Genomic DNA, 7,520 nt, shown 5'->3' with positions numbered 1-7,520 from the left:
AAAATATTACCGTGGCCCACGCTGATTGGTTCTCCGCAGGCTGTGCCGCTCCATGTCCAATCAGAACTCGACGTGTAGTTTTTACCAACAGGGGGGAAAAGGAAGAAAGATCTTCTTTTTTTTAAAGGAAGGAAGAAGCTTGCAGAGCCAAAATGCTACCAGTGCAAGTCATTTATTACAATGATTTTTATTAGTTTGCTGCATAGGCCGTTATCAATAAAACGTCACAATACAGTGCATAGATTTCGATTTGGGGCTGTGGGGAGCAAGGAGCCCCCTGATCTGCGAAAACCATTTTCAAGCATTGGTGGTCTGGCAATTCTGGCAAATGCCACAAGGGCCGGACCATCTTCTATTAAGGTGGGCTGGTCAAAAAAATATATAAAAACGTTAATTCACATTAAAAGTAAAACACCCATCATCAAAGAGAATGAAACCCGCTCTGATTCTGCCAGTCACTCAGTCAAAACCGGAAAATGGAAAGGTGATGCCTAATAAATTAGAGACCAAAAAAGTTTTGAGGCTGATGCTACTAAATGTGTGAAATTAACTGACTTATTTGCAAAAATTTCTGGTTCTGCTGGTTCGAGTGCTTTTTATGTCTGTGACAAATGACAGATCATCTTCTGTGGTGCAGTCGGGGTAGGAAGAAAACCACAGAGAAAGACACACTCATGCACAATGACACAGATCATGTAGCCTACTACTACTAGTTCCAATCAAATGTATTTGACACATACACATGGTTAGCAGATGTTAATGTAAGGGTAGCGAAATGCTTGTGCTTCTAGTTCCGACAATGCAGTAATAACCAACGAGTAATCTAACCTAACAATTCCAAAACTTCTACCTTATACACACAAGTGTAAAGGGATAAAGAATACGTACATAAAGATATATGAATGAGTGATGGTACAGAATGGCATAGGTAAGATGCAGTAGATGGTATCGAGTACAGTATATACAGTGGGGCAAAAAAGTATTTAGTCGGCCACCAATTGTGCAAGTTCTCCCACTTAAAAAGATGAGAGAGGCCTGTAATTTCCATCATAGGTACACTCCAACTATGACAGACAAAATGAGAAATAAAAAATCCAGAAAATCACATTGTGGGAAGAAATCGACTGTGGGAGCAATTATTAGGAAATGGAAGACATACAAGACCACTGATAATCTCCCTTGATCTGGGGCTCCACGCAAGATCTCACCCCGTGGGGTCAAAATGATCACAAGAACGGTGAGCAAAAATCCCAGAACCACACGGGGGGGACCTAGTGAATGACCTGCAGAGAGCTGGGACCAAAGTAACAAAGCCTACCATCAGTAACACACTACGCCGCCAGGGACTCAAATCCTGCAGTGCCAGACGTGTCCCCCTGCTTAAGCCAGTACATGTCCAGGCCCGTCTGAAGTTTGCTAGAGAGCATTTGGATGATCCAGAAAAAGATTGGGATAATGTCATACGGTCAGATGACACCAAAATATAACTTTTTGGTAAAAACTCAACTCGTCGTGTTTGGAGGACAAAGTGACTGAGTTGCATCCAAAGAACATCATACCTACTGTGAAGCATGAGGGTGGAAACATCATGCTTTGGGGCTGTTTTTCTGCAAAGGGACCAGGATGACTGATCCGTGTAAAGGAAAGAATGAATGGGGCCATGTATCGTGAGATTTTGAGTGAAAACCTCCTTCCATCAGCAAGGGCATTGAAGATGAAACGTGGCTGGGTCTTTCAGCATGACAATGATCCCAAACACACCGCCCGGGCAACGAAGGAGTGGCTTCATAAGAAGCATTTCAAGGTCCTGGAATGGCCAAGCCAGTCTCCAGATCTCAACCACATAGAAATTATTTGGAGGGAGTTGAAAGTCTGTGTTGCCCAGCAACAGCCCCAAAACATCACTGCTCTAGAGGAGATCTGCATGGAGGAATGGGCCAAAATACCAGCAACAGTGTGTGAAAACCTTGTGGAGACTTACAGAAAACGTTTAACCTCTGTCATTGCCGACAAAGGGTATATAACAAAGTATTGAGATAAACTTTTGTTATTGACCAAATACTTATTTTCCACCATAATTTGCAAATAAATTCATTAAAAATCCTACAATGTGATTTTCTGGATTTTCTTTTCTCATTTTGTCTGTCATAGTTGAAGTGTACCTATGATGAAATTTACAGGCCTCTCTCATCTTTTTAAGTGGGAGAACTTGCAGAATTGGTGGCTGACTAAATACTTTTTTGCCCCAAGAGATGAGCAATGTAGGGTATGTAAACAAAGTGGCATAGTTTAAAGTGGCTAGTGATACATGTATTACATAAAAATGCAGTAGATGATATAGAGTACAGTATATACATATGAGATGAGTAATGTAGGGTATTAAGTAGCATTGTTTAAAGTGGCTAGTGATATATTTTACATCCATTTTCATCAATTCCCATTATTAAAGTGGCTGGAGTTGAGTCAGTGTGTTGTCAGCAGCCACTCAATGTTAGTGGTGGCTGTTTGACAGTCTGATGGCCTTGAGATAGAAGCTGTTTTTCAGCCTCTCGGTCCCTGCTTTGATGCACCTGTACTGACCTCACCTTCCGGATGATAGCGGGGTGAACAGGCAGTGGCTCAGGTGGTTGTTGTCCTTGATGATCTTTATGGCCTTCCTGTGACATCGGGTGGTGTAGGTGTCCTGGAGGAAAGGTAGTTTGCCCCCGGTGATGCGTTGGGCAGACAGCACCACCCTGGGTTTGTGGGCGATGCAGCGCCCTGCATTTGCGGGCGGTGCAGTTGCCATACCAGGCGGTGACACAGCCCGACAGTATTCTCTGAATTGTGCATTTGTAAAGGTTTGGGAGGGTTTTAGGTGCCAATACACATTTCTTTAGCCTCCTGAGGTTGAAGAGGCGCTGTTGCACCTTCTTCACCACACTGTCTGTGTGGGGGAACCATTTCAATTTGTCAGTGATGTGTATGCCGAGGAACCTGAAGCTTTCCACTTTCTCCACTGCTGTCCCGTCGATGTGGATAGGGGGGTGCTCCAACTGCCACGACCATCTCCTTTGTTTTGTTGATGTTGAGTGAGAGGTTAATTTCCTGACACCACACTCCTCCTTGTTGGTAATCAAGCCTACTACTGTTGTGTAAAAGTTCTGTAAACTTGATGATTGAGTTGGAGGCGTGCGTGGCCACGCAGACATGGGTGAACAGGGAGTACAGGAGGGGGCTGAGCATGCACCCTTGTGGGGCCCCAGTGTTGAGGATCAGCTAAGTGGAGGTGTTGTTTCCTACCTTCACCACCTGGGGGCGGCCGGTCAAAGTCCAGGACCCAGTTGCACAGGGCAGGGTTCAGACCCAGGGCCCCGAGCTTGATGATGAGCTTGGAGGGTACTGTGGTGTTGAATGCTGAGCTATAGTCAAAGAACAGCATTCTTACATAGGTATTCCTGTTGTCCAGATGGGAAAGGGCAGTGTGCAGTGCGATGGTCTGTGGATCTATTGGAGTGGTAAGCAAATTGAAATGGCTCGTGGGTGACCGGTAATGTAGAGGTGATATGATCCTTGACTTGTCTATCAATGCACTTCATGATGACAGAAGTGAGTGTTACGTGATGATAGTCATTTAGTTCAATTACCTTTGCTTTCTTAGATACAGGAACAATGGTGGCTATCTTGAAGCATGTGGGTAAAGTAGACTGGGATAGGGAGAGATTGAATATGCCCGTAAACACACCAGCCAGCTGGTCTGGCATATCTGAGGACTCGGCTAGGGATGCCGTCTGGGCTGGCAGCCTTGCGAGGGTTAACACACTTAAAAAGCTTACTCACGTCGGCCAAGGAGAAGGAGAGCCCACAGTCCTTGGTAGCGGGCCACGCCGGTGGCACTGTGTTATCCTCAAAGCATGCAAAGGTGTTTAGCTTGTCCGGAAGCAAGACTTCGGTGTCTGCGACGTGGCTGGTTTTCCTTTTGTAGTCTGTGATTGTTTGTAGACCCTGCACATACGTCTCGTGTCTGAGCCGTTGAATTGCGACTCCACTCTGTCTCAATACTGATGCGCTTTGCCTGTTTGATTGCCTTGTGGAGGGAATAACTACACTCTTTGTATTCTGCCATATTCCCAGTCACCTTGCATTGGTTAAATGCGGTGATTAGCGATTTTAGTTTTGCACAAATACCGACATCTATCCTCGGTTTCTGGTTAGGGTAGGTTTTAATAGTGACAGTGGGTACAACATCTCCTGTACACTTCCTGATACACTTAGTCACCGTATCAGTATATTTGTTATTATCAGAACATATGTGTTTTAGCAGTGTGAGTACTACAGTCAATGTGTTGATAGAACTTCGGCAGCCTTTTTCTCAAATTTGGCTTGTGAAAATCCCCAGCTACAATAAATGCAGTTTACTGTTTGCATAAAGTCCAGTGATGTTCTTTGAGGCTTGAGGGGGGATATACACGGCTGTGACTATACATGGCTGTGACTATAACTGAAGAGAATTCTCTTGGGAGATATTACGGTTGGCATTTGATTGTAGATTGTATTTTGATTGTGAGGTATTCTAGTTTGGGTGAACAAAAGGATTTGAGTTCCTGTATGTTATCACATCATGAGTCGTTAATCATGAAACATACACCCCCGCCCTTCTTCTTCCCGGAGAGATATTTATTCCTGTCTGCGCAATGAACTGAGAACCCAACTGGCTGGACGGACTCAGACAGTTTATCCCGAGAGAGCCATGTTTCCATGAAACAGAGTATGTTACAATCCCTGATGTCTCTCTGGAAAGAAATCCTCGCCCTGAGTTCGTCAACTGTATTATTCAGAGACTGTACATTAGCAAGTAATATACTCAGAAGCCGTGGGTGGTGTGCGTGCCTCCTAAGTCGGACTAGAAGACCACTCAGAGTACCTCTACTCTGCCAGCTGTGTTTTGGGTCGGCCTCTGGAATCAGTTCAATTGCCTTTGGGGGTGCGAGAGGAAAGTCGTATTCCTGGTCGTAATGCTGGTAGTGCTTGTGAGTTACCGCCGCTCTGACATCCAATAGTTCTTCCCGTATGTAAAAGCACAAAACATTTCTGCACTAATAATGTAAGAAATAATACGTTAAAAAACAAAATACCGCAAAGTTTCCTAAGAGCTAGAAGCACAGCAGCCCTCTCTGTCGGCGCCATTTTACTACTGTGACTCAAAATTGAGCTCAGGTGCATCCTGTTTCCATTGATCATCCTTGAGATGAACGGAAAATACTGTGCAGCGACGCTTCCCATGCAACCTGACAGAGCTTGAGAGGATCTGCAGAGAAGCATACGAGAAACTCCCCAAATACAGGTGTGCCAAGCTTGTAGCGTCATACCCAAGAAGACTCGATGCTGTAATCACTGCCAAAAGTGATTCAACAAAGTACTGAGTACAGGGTCTGAATACTTATGTAAATGTGATATTTACGTTTTTTATTTGTAATACATTTGAAAAATTTCTAAAAATCAGTTTTTGTTTTGTTATTATTGTGTGTGGAGTATTTATTAATAAAAATACAATTTAATAAATTTTAGAATATGGCTGTAACGTAACAATGTGGAAAAAGTTAAGAGGTCTGAATACTTCACCATAGGGATGGCGCAGAACAGGGAGGCAAATGTAACTGAGTTAACAATGTACCGTATCGGCAGTTGCGCACAGCTCAACGTACTGGGTAGCTCGCTTATGTACCATGTGCACACATGTGGTCTGGTGTGGATAAAATGCCAGGGCCAAATTCTTGTCGGAGTCTGCCCCTGTCAGCAGCATACCACCCTGCTGGCTTGCTTCTGAAGCTAAGCAGGTTTGGTTCTGGTTGGTCCCTGAATGGGAGACCAGATGCTGCTGGAACTGGTGTTGGAGGGCCAGTAGGAGGCACTCTTTCCTCTGGTCTAAAAAATATCCCAATTCCCCAGTGATTGGGGGGTGCTGTCTTTTGGATGGGACGCTAAACGGGTGTCCTGACTCTCTGTGGTCACTAAAGATCCCATGGCACTTATCATAAGAGTAGGGGTGTTAACCCCGGTGTCCTGGTTAAATTCCCAATCTGGCCTTCATACCATCATGGACACCTAAACATCCCCAGCGTACAATTGGCTCATTCATCCCCCCTTCTGTCCTCTGTACCTATTCCCCAGGTCATTGCTGTAAATGAGAATGTGTTCTCAATCAACTTACCTGGTAAAATATTTTTTTACATTTTTTTTTTTACTGAGAACAGGAAAATGGTCATGTATGGACACAATTCATGACTGACATAATGACAACTCAACAACCTACCTACAGTATGTGTTTAATTTGTCTTACAGGACTGATGACTCCGGGGCTATGTGATGCTGACCAAGACAAAGACTGAGCAAGCAGAAATATTGTAATATTGACATAAAGTGAGGATGTGGATGAAATTGTAAAACAATTATAATCACAGAATAGGTTCTGTTGTTCTGTTTATCAGCTTTGTTCTGTTTATCATTCAATGTCTGTTCTAAAAAGGTTTACTTAACCAACTACAATTACAAGCTGAGCAATCAATGGAATGGAAAATACATTATTACAATGTACAGAAAGCCCACATATTCATTGTAGTCTACTCCTGCGCTCAGGGTCCTATCACACATGTCCTACTGAGGGTTCCCATGGTTGCAATATGTTTGAGTAGGGCCACATTTACATTTCAATTGTTATGGAGGTCCTCATGAGCAACACTGAATTAAGAACCATGCCTGTGCTCTAGCAAGCCTTCACTTCTTCCACTCTTGGCTATAACCTATATTACAGTATACACATTCTGGTACAGGAACACTGGTGTTGTTGTTCGGAGAACAAAGCTAACTAGTAATGTATCTCATACAAATCAAAGGTGTAATAGATGGGTGAAGTTTGATAATATTAAGTAAATAATAAGGAACATAAAGTAAAATGACATGATATGTATACATTGTAAAATGTTTATTGATAGGAAATGCATTTGGTACAAAGTATGATTCACGATCTGACCAAGTAAGAGCCTTATTCTAACCGGCTTATCAAAACAATGTTCAAGATGTTTGGGCTATTGTATTCGTCCAAATGTACTGGTCTGCATTCTAGCTTGTGTCTAGCTACAGATTGTACGCCAGATTTGTAATGTCCATTACTGGGCATTACAGGAAAGCCCCAATGAAACCTCCACCATAGATTTTTCAACTAACCTGTTCTTGGCGATACTTTCTTAGTTTTTCATTCGGTAAAAAAATTACTTAAATGTCATTCCAGTTGCAGGGGGTTCTACAAAAAAACACGGATTTAATATCTTTAAGAATCATCTATGTTTTGTCCTTCACTGATACAAGCAAGAGTTGATTTCATTGGCTTGCTACAAAAAGCTTTGGGGTCAACTGTTATATTGGTCATCTAGTGAGGATACTTGTAAACTTTACAGCTAGGTCATTCCAGCTGTTGTTTAGTGAGCTTACCAGGTAGCTAGAAAGCTAGCTAGCTACATTTCGAGTACAGTAGCTAGCTACCT

The sequence above is a fragment of the Oncorhynchus clarkii genome, chromosome 4, assembly GCF_045791955.1.
Source record: "Oncorhynchus clarkii lewisi isolate Uvic-CL-2024 chromosome 4, UVic_Ocla_1.0, whole genome shotgun sequence".
Classification (NCBI taxonomy): domain Eukaryota; kingdom Metazoa; phylum Chordata; class Actinopteri; order Salmoniformes; family Salmonidae; genus Oncorhynchus; species Oncorhynchus clarkii.
This window is presented reverse-complemented; position numbering follows the sequence as displayed.